The sequence below is a fragment of the Gorilla gorilla genome, chromosome 7, assembly GCF_029281585.2.
Source record: "Gorilla gorilla gorilla isolate KB3781 chromosome 7, NHGRI_mGorGor1-v2.1_pri, whole genome shotgun sequence".
NCBI lineage: Eukaryota > Metazoa > Chordata > Mammalia > Primates > Hominidae > Gorilla > Gorilla gorilla.
Window position 1 is genome coordinate 107,339,924 of NC_073231.2, and position 20,198 is coordinate 107,360,121.

Below are 20,198 nucleotides of genomic sequence, written 5' to 3' on the forward strand. Positions count from 1 at the left end.
CTCGAACTCCTGGGCTCGAGTGATCAGCCCACCTCTGCCGCCCAAAGTGGTGGGATTACAGGCATGGGCCACTGCAACTAGCCATGTTTTTAACTTTTTGCAAACTAACTCTATAAGTATTTGTCCATGAGTTTTACAACTTTTTCAGTAAATATTTTAATGTCAGCAGAGCATTATATACAGTGGATTTACCATCATTGACTTACATTTAGGTTACATGTAGGTTGTTGCTAGAGTTTTCACTATTATAAAGTCATAATTCTATAAAAATCCTTAGCATAAAATCTTTCAAGATTTTTATATTCCTGAGTTAAGGGCCAGTGAGCGAACAAAAAAGATTTTTAGATCATTTCCTAGAATGAATTTCTACAAGTAGAATTTCCTAGCTTAAAATTTACAAATATTAAAAAATATATGTTTTACACAATAACTATCAATTTGTGAGAAAAAAGATAAAATTGCCTTTTATATTTCTCTCCTACCACTTTCAATAGAACTTTAACAATTTTTGTGGATATTCTTCCAGATGTTTTTCCAGGCATTGTACCACATATAAATGCGCATGCATTTGAGAGTTTTAAAATTTTTCACTTGTCGGCCGGGCGTGGTGGCTCACACCTGTAATCCCAGTACTTTGGGAGGCTGAGGTGGGTGGATTACTTGAGGCCAGGAGTTTGAGGCCAGCCTGCCTGGCCAACATGGCGAAACCCCGTCTCTACTAAAAATACAAAAAAATTAGCCAGGCATGGTGGTGCATGCCTGTAATCCCAGCCACTCAGGAGGCTGAGGCAAGAGAATCGCTTGAACCTGGGAGGTGGAGGTTGCAGTGAGTGGAGATCGTGCCACTGCACTCCGGCCTGGGCAACAGAGCAAGACTCCGTCTCAAAAAAAAAAAAATTTTTTTTTCACTTGTCTTATTATTTACAAAAATAATTTTATACATGTTGTTTTATGATTTTGATAGTTCCATATCAATAATACAGTCACTTCATTTTTGGGTTGCATGATATTTCACAGAAAGAATATACAAGTGACTAAAGGACAAATTCATAGAAGCGGAACCTTTGGGGCAAAGGCTAAGCATATTGAAGCCTTTGATAGATTGCTCTCCAAAAATGCTACTTTAATTTATAATCCAATCAGTAATGGTCAAATATGCTTATTGCTGCCTACCATCCCAGCAGTGCATCTTATCAGTCTTTTTCAACCTCCATCTCCTGGGTTCAAGTGATTCCTCAAGCGATGCCTCAGGCTCTTGAGTAGCTGGGACTACAGGTGTGTGCCACCACACCTGGCTAATTTTTGTATTTTTAATAGAGATGGGGTTTTGCCATGTTGGCCAGGCTGGTCTTGAACTCCTGACCTGGGGATCTGCCTGTTGCCTTGGCCTTCCAAAGTACTGGGATTATAGGCATGAGCCACTGTGCCCGGCCTCATCTTTTTTTTTTTTTAAACGGCTTCTAGGTTTTATGCCTTGCTTAAGAAGGCTTTCTCTGCTCTAAAATTAAATACAGACAACTTTTCCCCCACGCAAATTTCTCCTAAATTTTATTCTATCATTCTATTTATTTTATTCTTTTGTGGTTTCACATTTCCACTAAAAGCTTTGATCCACCTGGAATTTATTCAATGAAGAAATGAGGTGAGGTTTTTACATAATTGTTTTTCTAGATGGCCAAACTATTGTGCCAATGCCATTTATTAAGCAATACATAATATTTCCGTCACTTGTCTGAAATCCAGCCTTTATTATAGATTAAATTCCTTTGTGTATTTAAGACTATTTTTTAACTCTTCAGTGTGTTACATTGATCTATTTATGCCTATGAAGCAACTATTTATTTAAGTTTATACAATGTTTTAATATCTGGAAATGTTGTGCCATCTAATTAGTCTACTTTAAAAAAATCTCTCTGGTTATTTTGGCTTTTTTTTAAAATGCAAACTGGAATCAGCTTCTGTAGTTCTTAAGAAAACCTGATTTGAGAGTGAGGAGAAGGGAAGGGATTCATTAAACTTTATGAATAACTTTAGTATAGAGTTGATATCTTATTAACATCATGCATTCCTATAAAAACAAATACGTTTTGCTCTATTTATTTAAATCATCTTTGATGTTCCTCAGTATCATTAAAACATTTTCTTCATTAGAACTTGCACTTTTATTATATTTACTTTTAAAAGTTTATCCAAAAATATGTTATCTTTTTGGTACTATTTTAAGAGGTATGTTTGCTTATTAAATATGTTTTATTTTATTTACATTTTGAGACACAGTGTCACTCTGTCACCCAGGCCCGAGTGCGGTGGCACGATCTCAGCTCACTGCAACCTCCGCCTCCCGGGTTCAAGCAATTCTCCGGCCTCAGCCACCCGAGTAGCTGGGATTACAGGTGTGCACCACGATGCCTGACTAATTTTTGTATTTTTAGTAGAGACGGGGTTTCACCATGTTGGCCAGGCTGTGTTTTGATTTCTTAAATCTTTCTCTTTTATTACGCTGGTTGGGATTGGCAGAGGATGCTTTCAGTATTTCACTGTTGAGCATAATGGTGCCGTTGGTTTCTTGGCTATTGTCTTAGTGCAATCAGACTGCTATAGCAAAGTACTGGGTGGCTTATAAACAACAGAAACTGATGTCTCACCGTTTCGTAGGCTAAAGGTCTGAGATCCGGGTGCCAGCACGGAGGGGCTCTGGTGAAGTCCCTCTTCTTAGCTGGCTAGTTTCCTGGCCTCTCCACCTCTAAATGCCATCACATTAGGGATAGTATTTCAACATATGAATTTTAGGGGTGTACAAACATTCAGTTTATTGCAGCTGTTAATAATTTTTATATTGGTTTTTTTCCCTTGTTTTCTTAATATAGTGATATCAATCAATAAATTTCCTAATTTTTTTTGAGTAGTTTTGCATTCCTGGGATAAGCCTTACAGGGTCATGTTGTTGTTGTAGTAGTTGTTTAAATAATAGGTTCAGTTCATCAATATTTTTCTGAGGATTTTATGTCTGTATTCATCACAATCCCACTACTTACTGGGGTTGTGGCCTTGGGTAAATTACTTAATTTCTCTTAGTTTCTCATCTATAAAAAGGGAATAATAGTGAGAGATCTTGCCTCCCAGCATTATGGTGAGGTATATAACCCTTAGAACAGTCTGTGAGACATGGTAAACACTCAGTAAATGTTTGTTCTCATTGTTGTTATTGTAACTGACACGGGTCTCCTCTTTCCTGGGTGTGTGCATGTGTCTCTGTGTATGTGGGTGCAGGCTATCGTTGTGCTTTTTTTTTTTTTTTTTTTTTTTTTTTTTGGAGATGGAGTTTTGCTCTTGTCGCCTAGGCTGGAGTGCATTTGCTCGATCTCAGCTCACTGCAACCTCCACCTCCTGGGTTCAAATGATTCTCCTGTCTCAGCCTCCCTAGTAGCTGGGATTACAGGCACCCGCCACCACATCCGGCTAATTTTTGTATTTTTAGTAAAGACAGGGGTTTCACCATGTTGGCCAGGCTGGTCTCGAACTCCTGACCTCAGGTGATCTTCCCACCTTGGCCTCCCAAAGTTCTGGGATTACACACGTGAGCTATCGCAGCTGGCCATTGTGCATTTTGATATCTGTGTTATACCAGCTGATTTTAATGAGCTGGGAAACTTTCCATGCTTTATTATGCGCTGCAACAATTCAAACAATGTTGGAATTATCTATTCCTTGAAGGTTGCTGGGCCCATGAAAGTCCTTGACTAACCTTTCAATGTCTTCTATGCTCCCTTTGTGTATCTGCTGAGGCTTTCACACTAAGGCGAAGTTTCAGCATTTATGTTTTACAGGAAGTCATCAGCTTCAGGTCTCCCTTATCTCACTGGGTCTGTCTTCTCACCCTTTCTTCATCAGATTTTACCTCTCCTGCTATTCTCTTCACCCCAGCCCCACTCTTACACACATACACATACATTTACATGCTCATACCCATATGTGCACACACACAGGACAGTTCAGTGCTTTTATGAATACTTGGCTAGAAAAACTGGAGCCACAGTACATTAGACTTATACAGTGATTCCTGTGGATAGAACTAGGACCAATAAGCGAAAACAAAGAGACTTTGTCTCAGTTTATGTATGTGTTGGTCCAGATGCTCCAAGAAGCAGACACCATGATGAGGTTAAACATGCGAGGATCTTACTAAGGGAATGCACCTGTGAGGGAATGGAGTGGGGGAGCTAAGCAAGGGAAGGAGAGCCCCAGACTCTGAGGCAAGCCCAGCCCAAGGGCTGGAGAGACCCAGCAGTCTAAGAAAGCTTCCTCAAAGCCCTAGGAGTCCTTTATTTTGTGCCATCAGAGAAGTCCTGCATCTGCCATGGAATCTGGGTCAGTGCAACCTCTGGCTGGGAGCAGCCTGTGGGAGGCCTGGCTGCAGCTGGGCCCATGGGCAGCTGCTCTCCCGGCAGCTGGAGTGCTGCAAGGTGCCTGCTAGTGGCTGCCACAAAGTGAAAGTTTCCTAACAACTCGAGCTTTCTGCCAGTGGAATGAAGAGCTTTTTCAGGTAGTGACTTATTTCTAGAGATGTTTAGGCAGACGAATGTTAGGATGGGGCTCTCTGTTTGAGGGAGAAAGTCTCAACCTTTAAGTTCCACTTCCATGCTCACTTTTCTCTCTCCTCCTCTTCTGCTTCCTCCTCTACTCTCTGTCCTTCCCCCTTTCTTCTCTTCCTCCTTGTTCTTTCTTCTTCTCCTTTTTTATTCTTCCTTTCCTTTCTTTCTCTTCCTTTTCTTCTTTCCTTCCTTTCCTGCTTCCTCCCTTCCTTCCCCCCTTCATTTTCCTTACTTCCTTCCTTCCTTCCCTCCTTCCTTCCTTCCTTCCCTTGTTCCCTCCCTCCCTCCCTCCTTATAGGGATCACTGCAATGAGGTCTTGCAGTAGGAAACAGAGAATAGACTCAACTCCCTCTCTCTTTCTCTCTCTCTGTCTCTCTGCACACACACACACACACACACACACACACACACTAATATTATATATGAGGTTGGGGTGTGGCCATCACTTTTCCTACTTCATCAGCTTTTCTTACAAATTTAAAAAATGTCTTATGATGCTTACATTCCGCAGTTCAACATCCTCTTCCCCTCTCCCAGCCTGAGAATGTCTTTCTTCCCAGAGTCCTGTCTCATTGTTGACAAGTTCAGGAACTAGAGGTTTACTTAAATCACGGATTCTGTCCTTGTTACAATATAGTGAGGAAAAAGAAAATGTAAAATGGGACCAGGAAGCCTATGTCTCTCCTGCCATTTCTGCTCTTTCCACCCTTCAGAGTCTGTTGAAAACCAAGATGTGTTGCATGCTGGGCACTGCATTTTCATGTTTCAATGAGAGGCAGCTTAAGTGTTTTCACATGGAAGCCTTTCTCCCGTGAGGCATGCCCGCAGTGCAGAGGTTGGATGGGGGGTGATTTTCAGGATCAAGGAGATAGGGTGTCCAGGAAAGCCTGGGGATTGCACCTAAGAGGTCAGCTTGACCTTCGTCTTCCCTTCCTCTCTGGCGAGTTTCCCATTACAAACTCCTCCTGTCTTTTGCCAGCTGACTGGTGTTAGGGCCACTGTAGTCTACCAAAGACGGCTTAAGAATATTGCACTTTACAATAATGTTAATATCAAGCTCTTTCATAGTTACTGTATGTAGTGTGTCACAGGCGCCCCTCTAAGCACTGTCCATGGATAACTCAATTCTCGAATCACATCTGTGAGGGTTTATGAGAAAATGGGAGCGCACGTTGGCTCAGTAGCTTGTCAGAGGTCACAGGGCTGACAGGCAGCAGAGATGGAACTTGAACCCTGTGGTCTGACTCTGTGGTCTATGAATGTAACCTCATGCTTCACTGCCTGTTTCCTGAAAAGGGACCAAATGGGGTTTTGATCTCCTGCTTCTCAGGAGGTCCGGTGCCCATTTGCCTACTGCCTCCCTCCAGAAACCTGGTGGTTTAGTGGTTGACAACTGACAACCACAGACTGCCTCTGGGCTGCAGACATGTTGCAAATGACCCACATAATATTTTCTTAAAATATAATTTTAATTTTTATCAAAGAAGTATATTTAGTTCAAAATATCAAATCACACTTAAAACAATCTGTAAAAAATAGTAGTTTCCCCTACTCTTCTCTCTGATTCTGATCTCCAGCAACTGTACTGGATTTCTTTTTACCTCTTTTCCTTTTTTTTTTTTTTTTTTTTTTTGAGACAGGGTCTCCCTCTGTGGCCCAGGCTGGAGGGAGTGCAATGGTGTGATTATGGCTTACTGCAACCTCGATCTCCCAGGCTCAAGGGACACTCCCACCTCAGCTTCCCAAGTAGCTGGGACTACAGGCACATGCCACCATGCCCAGCTAATTTGTAAAGACTGAGTCTTACTATGTTGCTCTGGCTGGTCTCAAACTCATGAGCTCAGGCGATCCTCCTGTCTTGGCCTCCCATAGTGCTGGGATTACAGGCATGAGCCACCGCACCCGGACCTATTACTTCTTGTTTACCTCCATATGTCTCGGAAATAAATACTGCTATTTCTTGATCTATCATTTTACGTATTATCTATTCACTTCCAACCATGAAGATAAAGATTTGGCTCTGCCACAACCCACTTGCATGAATCAATTGTTTCTTCACTTATTGCCACCATCTGAAACCTGCTTGCATGGACTTTTAAGGCCAGTGAAAAGCCTGGGCATTTGAAGGTGTGGCAGGGTGGAAAACTCACATACCTTGGTTAAATGTTCTGGATCAAGTTCACTCCATATCTGCAGGACAGCATCATCCTGTTCCTGTGGTGGGATGCCTTTGGGTTTTAGGTCAGTCCTCTGCTTGATCATGGAGTCCTGGGGCCTCTGCTTCGATTGAGGACCGTCGCTTTGGCTCTTCACATCTCCCCTTTCCACCCTCACATCTCCTAGTCACTAGGGCTAAAAGTAAAGGGAAGCTGGGGATACTGGAGCCATGTCAATAACTCACAGTGGAAAACTCTTATGAAACTTCATCCGGGGCTTTCAGCAGTCTTCTCCCTGCCCGCTTCCCAGTTTTCCTTCCTTCAAAGGGTTTTACTGCATTTATCTCCCATTTTGTTTTCAGTTTTGCTAAGTTCCTATTCTCTGCTGGGGATGATTCACGGACGCCTCCTTCCACTCAGCCTAACCCCTCTGGATGGACCAGTACCCCCGGGACAACAAAGAGTGCAGGGAAAGTGTCCAGGCAGCTGCCACAATAACATTAAGCAAGCCACTAATGGCCACCAGCGCAAAGGGCTGTGCTGTCAGTCTAGTGGACTCTTTCTGCTAACAAAATCAGGCTGCATTTTGTATTTGATTCAGCTCTGCAAGACACTTTCCTTGGGCAATATTCCAACAGTTGTTGGGGAGTCTGTGTAGTTAAAAAAATTCTCACTTTCCTCAGAGACAATGTAGACAAGATGAGGCTTTCATAGAGCATCAGACAATATAAAAAGTACAACACTGACCTTTGTTTTTTCTTCAGACTTTCATGTCCGTTTGCAGTCATTTGATGCAAGCATCACAAATGTTGTAATTAAGCAGCTATAGTTCCTAGAAAGCTTTAAGGCTTTATGCTTCTTGCAACCCTACCTGACTTTCTAACAGGATTGCTTGGCTAGCACCTGCTTGATATGAGTGAACCTGGGAGAGAGAACTCCACATTTTCGTGCAGCAGTGACACCAGATAGAAGAGACAGGCAACTCGGGCTCACCAGCACCTCGCTTATTCCCACTACATCACATGGCCAGCAGGAGAGCCCATGTAACTGCAGGGTTCTAGAAGTTCTAGAGCTTTCAGGCTCCACACACTCTTCCCTACTGTAACACAGCTCACCCTTCTGATCTGAGACTTCGTCCACAGTATAGCAGCCTTTTCCTAAACTCTGCTGTGAATCTTCCCCCATATCACATACTTCCCTGCCTCTAATAATCATATCCTCCATCTCCTTGTGACTTTCCCTATTAGAAAATCATTAATCCAGCCTGGTCAACGTGGCAAAAACCCGTTTCTACAAAAAATGCAAAAAATTAGCCGGGCGTGATGGTGCATGCACCTGTAATCCCAGCTACTTGGGAGGCTGAGGTAGGAGAATCACTTGAGGCCTGGAGATCGAGGCTGCAGTGAGCTGTGATTGTGCCACTGCACTCTGGCCTGGGCAGCAGAGTGAGACCGTGTCTCAAAGGAAAAAATAAATAAAATCCCTAGTATAGGGATGGGCAGCCATTTCCAGGGTACCAGGAGTAGTACCCATACAGGATCACCTCCTCACTTGTAGGAACTCCACTTGACTTCTCCTGGTGTGTTTGGTTACAAGAATATAATACAACCATTCTGTAGTGCCTGGTCTTCAGCTATTTTTGCCATTGCCTCCCTGCTCATCACCCATGCCACATGTTTTCTTTCTATGCACTGACCAATGTCCCTTCAACAGAACGATTCACTCCAAGTCAATGAGTTAGCTCTGCATGTATGAGATCGTTCTGTGCTGCTTCTCTTTTCTCCCGTACTAGAAAGACCCCCAAGCTCTTTCCATCTCTGCTAAAGTCTGAAAGTGGAGGTAATGACATCTCAAAGAGTTTTCTAAGGTGTTGTCTACTCCTTTGGGCTTCTGTCCATATTGGGAGGATATTAGCAAGCACTCTACGTAATTTGTTGATTTAACTTCTGTCTCCTGTGCTGCTGTTTGTGAGGCACATTGGTACGAAAATCTTCCATTTCCCCCACTGGCCTCGTCTGTTGGAATGTATGACATGGGGCTGTGCAGTTGACAAATTTTTGAGATGTCTGCGCACTCACATACACACATACACAATTTCTGTCCATTTTTGTTAGGTTTTATGGGAGAGTGGGTTTGTAATGCAGCCCTACTCTAATGCCTTTCACCTGAAATCTCTACTCATTTTTAGGTGTTTCAAGTTTTGTAGTCAAAGTTATCACTTTTTCTTCATTGATTTTTTTTTTTTAATTTTAAGAGATAGGGTCTTGCTATGTTGCCCAGGCTGATCTTGAACTCCTGGCCTCAAGTAATCCTCCCGCCTTGGCTTCCCAAAAGTGCTGGAATTACAGCTGTGAGCCACTGTACTTGGCCCTTCATTGATTCTTCTACTGTTTTTATGTTTACATAGCTATTCCCAAATCCAAGGTCACATTAAATATTCATCACTTATTACTTGAATTTTTTTTAAAGGGTCTTGCTCTGTTACCCAGGCTGGAGTCCAGTGGTGTGATCATAGCTCACTGCAGCCTCAGACTCCTGGGTTTAAGCAATCCTCCTGCCTCACCCCAGAGAAGCTGGGATTACAGGTGTGCCGCCATGCCCAGCTTTTTTTTTTTTTTTTTTTTTTGTATGGTTGCATATGAAACAACTAAAAACAATTGTCTGGAATTTATTTAAATCGTCTCAAGTAAAGGTTTAATTTAAATAAGCTAACATACAAATGACCTTCATCCACATCACACACACCCCACCCTAACCCTAAGTGTATTGAAACACACGTATGTACGTATATATGAAGATATATGTATATGTGCATGTATATTCACATAACATATGCATATACAGATAAAAGGCTTTCTCCCCCCTCTATTCACTGCTAATAATCGATTTAAAAATGAGAATATTTTAAAATCCATGCACAGATCCAGGACTAGAGGACTTGAGTGCTTATAATTATTGTCTAATTATTGAAAAACAAATAATTAGTTCTTATTTTCCTAATAGTTCCATTAGAAGCCCATCTAAATTTTAATCAGGCAAACTAAAGTTTAATTGGCTTTTATTATTTCCAGCATTTTAATTTTAGATCAAACTTATCATAAAGTCAATTTGTTTGCCCTATCTCCTTTTCTTGAAGGGACATCTTGTGTAAGCAACATATTTTGTATGGATTTTATACAGACTTTCCCATTACTTTCTTGTGGAACACTTGTAAATTTCTAATCTATTCTCTTAGCTTTAAAGACAGAGGTGGAGTCCAACATTTTTACCATAGAGTATCTGTGTTACACAACTTTGGAGGAGATTATAGACTGATTCACGTAGTATGTGAGGTTACAAATTGAGTGAGACATAATACCCACTTGGACAAAGATGTAAAATTTAAGACAGTATCTGAATAAAGAAAATGGCAGAAAATATTGACTGCCTTGAAATAAAGAAAAGGGCTACAGAATCTTAAGGAAGACCTTATAAAGATGATTTTTCTCATTATGCAGAAAGTAATCCTTAGTTTATCCTTCCTGGGCCATTTCAGTAACTGCCTTGTTGGTCTCCTACAACCTCTTTTCTGTTCAATCCCACGCAGCAGACAGCGTGATCTTTTAAAGGTCACAAGAGAACATCTTGTGTTTTTAAAAGATCACCCTCTGTATGGATTGAACAGAAAAGAATTTGATCAAGATGTTCCCTTCCTAAAGACCTCACATGAGTACCCTGCGCACTTAGCATACAAAATGTAAAATCCTAAAAGTGAATTACAAATCCTGGCATAATCTGGCCTCTGCTTATCTCTTAAGTTTCATCAGACACTGCCCTCTTCCTTCTTGAAACATTATGGTCCAGCTATACTGCCCTTCATTTAGTCCTTCGACTGGGAGAAGTTCCAACCTGCCTCAGGGACCTTGCACATGCTGTTCCTGTAATGACATTCCTTCCTCTTTTCCTTGAGAAATTCCTCCTCCTTCTGCAAGTCTCAATTTGTGTTTGAATACTTTCACAGTAACCCCATCCTAAGCAGCCCCATCTCAATCTAAATTAGATCCTCCATCAGTCTGAGTTCTTCGTGATGAATAATCTAAGATAGGATTACACGTGCAATACTTGTATTAGGGGAACCACCTGTGAGAAAAAAATACAGAGGGAGCTGGCAAAGTGGGGGAGCTGTCAGACAACAATGTGAGTCTGACTTGGAGTGAAGGAGAGAGGGAGGAAATGTTGAGCAGAAGCTTCCAGGACTGCTGTGCAGTCTAAAGAAGATGCAGCAGGGCCATGGGGTGGGGGTGAGGGTCTTTGAGTCAGAGCCAGCCATCAGAGGATTCCTTGTTCCCCAAGAATGTGCCGCCTTGGTAGTCCTACCACACATGATTGCTGGCTGGAAGCAGCCCATGGCGAAGTGTGGTCTCCACACAAATGTGGTGATAAATTTCAGTGATGGGCAACAGGAGCTTTGGCCCATGATGCTTTCTGTGGTTGGAGGTGTTGTGAGCTGCTCCTGGCTACCACATGGTCCCCATGATATTTTCTCTTGTAGCACCCTGTACTTTTCTTCATTAACACTTGTCACATCTGCAATTGTATATTCTTCTGTCAGAGCTTCACCAGGGCAGAGACTGGGTCTGTCTTTTTCATCGCTGTATCCCAGTACTCAAAGCAGTACCAGCTCACAGTAGGTGCTCAGTTAAGACCTGTCGAATGAATGTGATCTTAACTTTCATGGTTTTTAAGTAGCAGTGTTTCCGTTATTTAACAAGACATAACTTCCATGATAAGATTTTTTATTACATCTTTATACTTGGACTTATATACCTAGGGATTAGGGCCGATTATAAAAAAAAGTTCTAAAAATGTAATTTTTTGTTAGCTTTTAGAGAACGCTGTGGTAATAAGCTGACTTGAACTAATCAATTCGTAGATGAAATGCTCCTTAATAGGAGAGACTGTGTCTGGCTTGGTCAACACTGCCCCCTGCACCTAGCTCAGAGCCTGTAGTACAGCACGAGCTCAATAAAGGTTTGTTCAATGAACTGAGTGGGAAATTTAGGGCAGGGGTGTGAATGGAGGAAGAAAACTTTGGTAGGAAGCTGTTTATAATTTTGGTTTTGTCCTCATGGAAGAGTGCTTATATGTTTGCAAAGCACTAAAGATTTTTTTTAAATATATATTTTTATTATACTTTAAGTTCTAGGGTACATGGCCCCAGAGTGTGATGTTCCCCTTCCTGGCAAAGCACTAATGATTAACCAACAGTATGCAGTTGGTTCTTCATATCCAAGGTTCCAAAACTGTGGGTCTAACCAGCTGTATTTCAAAGATAGTCAGAAAAAAAATAATAACAATAATAACAATAAAAAATAATACAAATGAAAACAATATAACAACAATTTTCCTAGCATTTACATTGTATTAGGTATTATAAGTAATCTAGAGGTGATCTAAAGTATATAGTAGGATGTGCATGGGTTATATACCTAAAATACCAGGCCATTTTATATACGACACTTGAGCATCTGTGGGCCTGGAGCCAATCCCCTGTGGATATGTGTCCTCCAGCAATTTGTCCTTGAATTATTTCAGTGTTAACAAAAATAACTGTGTAATCCCAGGGAAATGGTATAACCTCTCTGGACTTCAGTTTTCCTATTTGTAAAATGAGAAGTTTGGAGTGGATGATCATGAAGATTTCTTTGCAGCACTTGTGTGCTACAGGTCTATTCATAAACACAAAATCGAGTACCTCAGGCCATTGCCAAGCCTTACAAATACAAGTATGTTTATATATATACATATACATATACATATATATATATATATATAAAACATCTATATCTGAGTTGTTTTGGAATTGAAGTTGCATGAAATATAAATTGCTTTTTTTTTTAACTTTAATTTCTAAATAGGCCTTCTGTTCATATACTGATTGGGACCAAAAAGTAGAACTCTATTATTCTTTGTTTCTTTTTTTTTTAGATGGAATCTTGCTCTGTCACCCAGGCTGGAGTGCAGTGGTGCGATTTCTGCTCACTGCAACCTCCGCCTCCCCGGTTCAAGTGATTCTCGTGTCTCAGCCTCCTGAGCAGCTGGGATTACAGGCACCCGCCACCATGCCCCGCTAATTTTTTTTTATTTTTAGTAGAGATGGGTTTCACCACATTGCCCAGGCTGGTCTCAAACTCCTGGCCTCAAGTGATCCACCCACCTCGGCCTCCCAAAATACTGGGATTACAGACTTAAGCCACTGCGCACAGCCAACATCTATTATTCTTACAAGGAATGAAAGGGGATTTTTTTTTTTTTCCATACAGGTGAAGAGAGAAAGGTGTACAATAAAAACCTCTTTCCTTGGAGAGGGGAACTGCATAAAGATGACTGTGACCATGCTTTTATGTATGAAGCAGAGGAAAGGAAATCAAGAATGTTGGATGCTATGGAGAGAAAACACCCAAAATTATTAGTTCCCCACCACCACCCGTCCCAGCTTGTTTCTTCAGTCCAGTACTTTTATATCCCCTGAAAGTTTTTTTTTTAAGGGGGGTGGGGTCTCACTGTGTCACCCAGGCTGGAGTGTGGTGGCACAATCACGGCTCACTGCAACCTCAATCTCCAGGCCTCAAGTGATCCTTCCACCTCAGCCTCCCAAGTAGCTGGGACTACAAGCATGCACCACCATGTATGGCTAATTTTTTAAATTATTATTTGTAAAGATGGGTTTTTGCCATGTTGTCTGCTTGGTCTTGAATTCCTGGGCTCAAACGATCCTCCCACCTCAGCCTCTCAAAATGTTAGAATTACAAGTGTGAGCCACTGGCCCAGCCTTCTTTTCCATTTATATTCAGTTGCATAAGCTATATATATATTTAAAACCACTAAATAAAGACAAATCACTCACAGTCCCACCTCCAAAAGTTACTTGTTTTGTTTTCTTCTGGTTCATAACCTTATTTGTTTTGACTCACGTACTTATTGGTTTAACGCAGTTGCTACCGTAATCATCAGTCATCAGGTGCGTAACAGAATGCCCCACCATTTGGGTTTGTCTGATGTTTTCTCTTCAAGATGTGCCTCTCTCAGGGTATAACTTCATCATTTGGTTAAGGTAGTAGCTGCCAGGTTTCTGCACTGAAAAATCACTGTTTTTCTCTTTCCAAATAATTGAATTACTTTGGATTGTTTATATTTTTCCAGAAATGTTCCCATTTTGTCTGTTTTCAAATATTAGCATAAAGGGATTCACAAAATTGTCTTTTTTCAGAAGAGAATTGTCACATCTAAAATTGTCTTCCTTTTCTAATATTTGATTATCTTTGCCAGTTTGTTAGTTTTCTTTGCCATTTCAAAGAACCAATTTTCATCTTAAATTGTCCTGTCAAGTCTTTACTTCGTTAATTTGTTTTATCTTTATTACATCCATCTTTCTAAGTTCTTCAGGTTAATTCTTTTATTTTTTTTCTAACACGTTATATGCTTAGCTCTTTAACTTTTTAGCCTTTATTCCCGTCTAACATAAGCAGTTAAAGTATGAAATTTGCCTCTAAGTGCTGATTTATCTATATCCCACAACATATAGTATTTTATCATGGAGTTCTAATTAAAAAAAAAAAAGCTTCCTTTAAGAGCTGTTCTTTGACCTGTGAATATTTAGAAAACTGTGTTATAATTTCAAAACATATAGTCTTTAAATTTCATCTTCTTTGCAGTTGGTTTAAAATTTAACTATGTTGTGGTCAGAGAATTTGGTTTGTATTATAAGAGTTCTTTGAAATGGGTAGAGTCTTGCTTAATGACCTGATATTAGGTCAGTTTTCTTATGTATCATGGGTACTTAAAAAAAATACTGGCTTTAAAAAAAAAATTCAGTTTGAAAATATTTATCTTTTAAAGGTAGGGTTAACCCATTTTCATATAATTGCTGATATATAGAGTCTTATTTTTTCTATGCCATATCATTATTTTTATTTTTGTTTATTTTTGTTGCATTGATCAATATATCTTTTTTTTTGAGATGGAGTTTTGCTCTTGTTGCCCAGGCTGGAGTGCAATGGTGCGATCTCGGCTCACCACAACCTCCGCCTCCCAGGTTCAAGCGATTCTCCTGCCTCAGCTTCCTGCGTAGCTGGGATTACAGGCACTGGCCACCAGGCCCAGCTAATTTTTGTATTTTTAGTAGAGACAGGGTTTCACCATGTTGGTCAGGCTGGTCCCGAACTCCTGACCTCAGGTGATCTGCCCGCCTTGGCCTCCCAAAGTGCTGGAATTACAGGCGTGAGCCACTGTGCCTGGCTAATATATCTTTTTTCATTATTTTTCTCTGGTTATTTTCTAGAGCAGTGCTTCTCAAATTTTTGTTCTCAGAATTCCTTTAATACTCTTAAATTATTGAAGTCCTAGCAGAGTTTGTATTTATGTGGGTTATATCTATTGATATGTATCATATGAAAAAGACAGTAAATTTAAAAAAATACTTATTTATGGCTCAATTAAAATAATAATTGTAAACCATGTGATAGTTATAAAGCATATTAACATATTGTTTTATTTTATTATTATGCTTTTTAAGCTTTTTTTTTTCTTTTTGAGATGATATCTTGATATATTGCCCAGGCTGGTCTTGAATTCCTGGACTCAAGCCATCTTCATGCATCAGCCACCCAAGTAGCTGGGATTCCAGGTGTGTACCACCACACCCAGCTTGAAACAACATTTTTGAAATGAAACATAACTGGTTGGGTGTGGTGGCTCATGCCTGTAATCCCAGCACTTTGGGAGGCCGAGGTGGGTGGATCACTTGAGGTCAGGAGTTTGAGACCAGCCTGGCCAACATGGTAAAACCCCATCTCTACAAAAATTACCAAAAATTAGCTGGGTGTGGTGGCACGTCTGTAATCCCAGCTACTCGGGAGGCTGAGGCAGAATGGCTTGAATCCAGGAGGTGGAGGTTACAGTGAGCTGAGATCATGCCCCTGCACTCCAGCTGGGCAAGAGAGCAAGACTCTGTTTCAGAAAAGTAAAACCTAAACTAAAATTTTCAAAACATACAAATTTAATGAGAAGAGTAGTGTTATTTTACATTTTTGCAACTTTCTTTAATGCCTGGCTTAGCAGATGACTGCTGGATTCTCACATCTGCCTCTTCATTCAATCTATTACAAAATGTTATTTTGGTTAGAGAATCCTGCTTCACATTGATAGTTGGAAAAGGAAAATATATTTTCATATAACTAGATATTCTTTGATACCTCACCAAAATTCAAAACTGGTAGTTTTTAAAGGTTAATTGCAATGTGGAAACTGAAATCATACACTGAACTTTCTCTGTTACATTAAAATCTGTAGGCTTGTCTTGAACTTTGAATAGAACTTATACTTGTGTGTGATTCTATAACATCATGCATTGGCATTTGGAATTATTGGTTGACTGAGTTATTTGGATTTTCCAAATGTTAATGTGCTTCATGATACATTAGCAAAAAATTGTATCCATTAACCTCATCAGAAAATAAAGTACTAGAAAGTTATCAGTAGTGGTGGATGCAAGTTTCCAAAAATTTTTTTTTCCTTTTTTTTTTGCTTGAAAGCTCAAATTTTACCATTGGCAACAAATACTGTCTGTTGTTTTCTGTGAAGTGATAGACTCTCGCTTGGTTTATTTTTGAGAAGACATCAGCCAAACACTCAAGTCTGAACACGTAGTTTGTCAATATGTCATTCTTTCAGGTAAAAATGGAATCCCTTGAAAAAAGCAGCTAGTTTCAACTCCTACTGAAAGCACTGTACGAGTGCTTTTCCTTGAGGCAATTGCTGTATTTCGGTATGCAGTCAAAGTGCTTTACATGTACTTCCTGCTTTGTCACACAGAATATTAAAAAGGTTGGTACCCAAAGTTTGAGGTTAATAAAATTAATATTCTATACTGCTTCATGAAGGACATTCTCAAGTGAAACTAGCACGTATTTGCTTGTTTGTTTGCTTGTTTTGTTTTTATTGTGAGTATGTGATGATAAAAATATAATACCTCAAGTATAGTTTAATGCTGCTGTCTTCATTCATGTCAGAAGCTTGAACTTTTGCCCAACATTAGTTTTATACCATTGCTACAAATGTCAACAGAGGGAATAAGGCACATATATCTCAGTATTATTAGGGAAATAGTTTTAAACTCATAAACCCTTGAAAGTATCTAAGTGATTTCTCTAGATGTCTGCACACCATACTATGGAAATTGTTGCTCTTTAATTTCTATATCCTATCTTTATCCTAGTAATTGTTACCCTTGAACTTTTAATAAACATAAACTTATCTTTTCTATCAATATCAGGAGTTAACCATTATCTATTACTCTCCTCGCGTACAAAGCAAAATCAACATGCTTTTTATTTTACCTCATTATTACATAAAAAATTTTTTTGTAGAGACAGAGTCTTGCTATGTTGTCCAGGCTGGTCTCAAACTCCTGGCCTCAAGCAATCCTCCCACCTTGGCCTCCCAAAGCACTGGAATTATAGCCATGAGCCACTGTGCTGGGCCCACTACACCTTTTAAAAAACTCTTCTCCTATCACCTCTCAGGTGTTTTATTTTAGTTTGGTATTATATTTAAGAATTCTTTCTTAGTGGCATACATTTCATTTCTGTGATCAGAAATCAGCTACAATTAATATTTTACTGACTTATTTGATATTCTCTGATGGCTGTATCAATTTTCTTCTTTATCCATGCATATCTTTCTTTACTTTGGCTGAAGGGATAAATTTTTCAAAAGGGATATATGAGTGGAATCGTTTTTGAATCTTTTCACGACTAATCAGGTATTTTATTTTGCCATCACACTTTATTGATCTTTTGCTCTGTTTAGACTTTCATGTTCAAATCCCTTTCCTCTCGTCTAGCAGCATTTAGTGATATGGATGAGAAGTTTATTGGCTGGCAGTTTCTAGTTCTGTTCTGTTGAATGTTACTTAAGTTTTTTCCCAGTATTTGTAGCATTTTTAAATTTAATCTTCAACCCCAAAATGTCACCAGGATATGAATAGAAGTGCCACTTTTTCATTATTCTTTCCAACACTTTGGTGCCTTTCCAATACTCAAGTTTTTTTTCAGCTGTAAGACATTATTATTCTCTATTCTAGTCTTCTTTTGTGTATTTGTTTCTTCCCTTTCATCCTCTTCATTGCTTTCTTCTGTAACTCTTGTTAAATTGAACTTTATACCTGTAATCATCCTGCATACCTTTTAACTTTGTCTTATGATTTTTTGTTTGTTTAAAAACTGGACAGTGCTTTGATTGCTCAGTTTATTAATTCATTTTGTGCTGTCTTTCCTATTCAGTCCTCATACAAACTTTAATTTTTATTCTAAAAATCATGTAACTTGTTTTGTGGTTCTTGTTTTCTAGTAGCCTGTGCTTGTGTTGTAGGTGCAGTAGCTTCTTTTTACCCCCGTCTCTTTTCAGATTTTTTTTTTTTTAACTAACAAGCAAAAAATCAAAAACAAAAACACAACAGCTTTAAGTTGGAACATCAATAAGTCAAATTGCTGCTGGAGTTCCCAGATGTAGCTGGGGTACATGTGCCCTCATTGCAAGGCAGGAGGTAGGTACGTGACTGTGCATTTAGGTATATTTGTGACCGAGAAGAATCACAGAAATGGAAACCACTGGAGAACAGAAAGCAGCATGAACTTTTCAGCAGGCAATCCCATAGCGCGCGGCTCTTTTCCTATTCTTTGCCTCTGTATCCTCTGTGTTCCTTCTGGTTCCAGCTGAACCAGTGATAATCCCAAATCAGTCCTTCCTCCTTTTCAGTTTCTCATCATCTTCAGACTTTCTGGAGATTGAAGAGCCATTCAAACCAAATCTTTGAGCTCTTTCCTTTAGCTTATCCAGGTTCATGATAGGTTTGTTGTTAGATGACAGACCTTTTGTTGAAACTGAAGAAGTCCCAAACCTAGCTGCCCGGGCAGTTTTCTTACTTTACAAGCTCACAGGTACATGGACTTGTTCAGCCCTCTTCTGCATTCTCTCTCCCTGTGGTATTTCAGATGTAATTTTTACCACTTTCTTCTCTGCTTCCACGTCAACAGTTTTTTCAGGGAGTTCTTCCTCTTTGACAGAGATTTCTATGGGGCTTTGTTTCTTCTTCCTCTGTTTCAGCTCCCAGTACATCTTCATTTGCCTCTTCAGCATGCCCTGAAAGATATGCCTGGAGCCAGCACTTTGGGAGGCCAAGGCGGGCGGATCATGAGGTCAGGAGTTCAAGACCAGCCTGGCCAACATAGTGAAACCCCATCTCTACTAAAAATGCAAAAATTAGCCTGGCATGGTGGCATGCACTTGTAGTCCCAGCTACTCGGGAGACTGAGGCAGGATAATCGCTTGAACCCGGGAGGCGGAGGTTGTGGTGAGCCAAGATTGAACCACTGCACTCCAGCCTGGGCAACAGAGTGAGACTCCCTCTCAAAAAAAAAAAAAAAAAAAAATGGGTGGAGCCTTTTGACGGCATCTTGTTTCATCTCCTTGGTCTCCAAACCACAAGGAAGACATTCTTGCTTTAGTTCAGCAATCTTCCACTTATGGTGCACCACCGTCTTGGTCGCCATCTTGTTACCCCTCACTCCAGTAGGCCCCCACCCACTGCCTCTCAAGTATCTTCCTTTTAACATTATTTTCTGTATCTAGCATTAATTATTTTCCTCAGAAATAACCTTTTTTGCTCATCTTGGGGCTTCTCTTTTACTCATGTAAGGTTTCCTTAAATTTCCTTAAATTCTCAGTTCTCATATTAAAAGTGAAGAGTTAGACTGAAGACCTTTCAGCCCTGGCAGGGGGCCGCTGTCTTGATGGAAGCTCTGGCCACAGGCTCTGAGGATGCCTGGAGGGTCCTTTGTATATATACAAGTGAGGCCCAGCAGGGTAAGCTGGGGGTTAGACACATGAAAGGACTTTCCTGTTGCTTTAAGCTCATGTTTTTTGTCTGTTTCCTTTGTGGCAGTTTGAAGTTACTCTAGGTGTTTTACCATGTTATTTCTCTCTCTGGCCCTAGGAACCCCAAAGGCGGACTCCTCTGTATTTAAGAAGCCAACTAAAGTTGTAGTTAGTTCCATTGGGCACACTGTACAGGAACTGGCTTGGCCATAGGCACTGAAGACTTGAGTTTTCCAAGCTCAGAGAGAAAAACAGTCCTCAAGCACACATTAACCCTTCCTGCACCGAAGGTGGGGTGCAGCCTTCTCAACTCTGGCTTCTCCTTTATTCCAGTCTCTTCTGCTTTCTATCTCCTAGAATTGCATTAACATTTCTTTTCCATATTGGCTGTAAACATTAGAGGTAAACCCATGAAATGGTGTTTAAATGGAAATCGGTCCTGCAGGCTTGTAAAGTGCTTTTGTGCTTTCTCTCTTACTGCTAGAGAGAGATTCAACTGCTGTAATTTCCTCAGAAAAACTGACTCTCTTTTTA

At 40.2% G+C, this 20,198-nt stretch overlaps 1 protein-coding gene and 1 pseudogene across 1 annotated transcript in view; one reads left to right on the top strand and one right to left on the bottom strand.

Moving 5' to 3' along the window:
- GRHL2 (grainyhead like transcription factor 2) overlaps positions 1–20,198 on the top strand; it is a 183,491-nt gene that overhangs the window by 17,497 nt on the left and 145,796 nt on the right. The window lies entirely within an intron of this gene.
- On the bottom strand, positions 18,426–19,339 carry LOC109027914 (SAP domain-containing ribonucleoprotein-like; annotated as a pseudogene).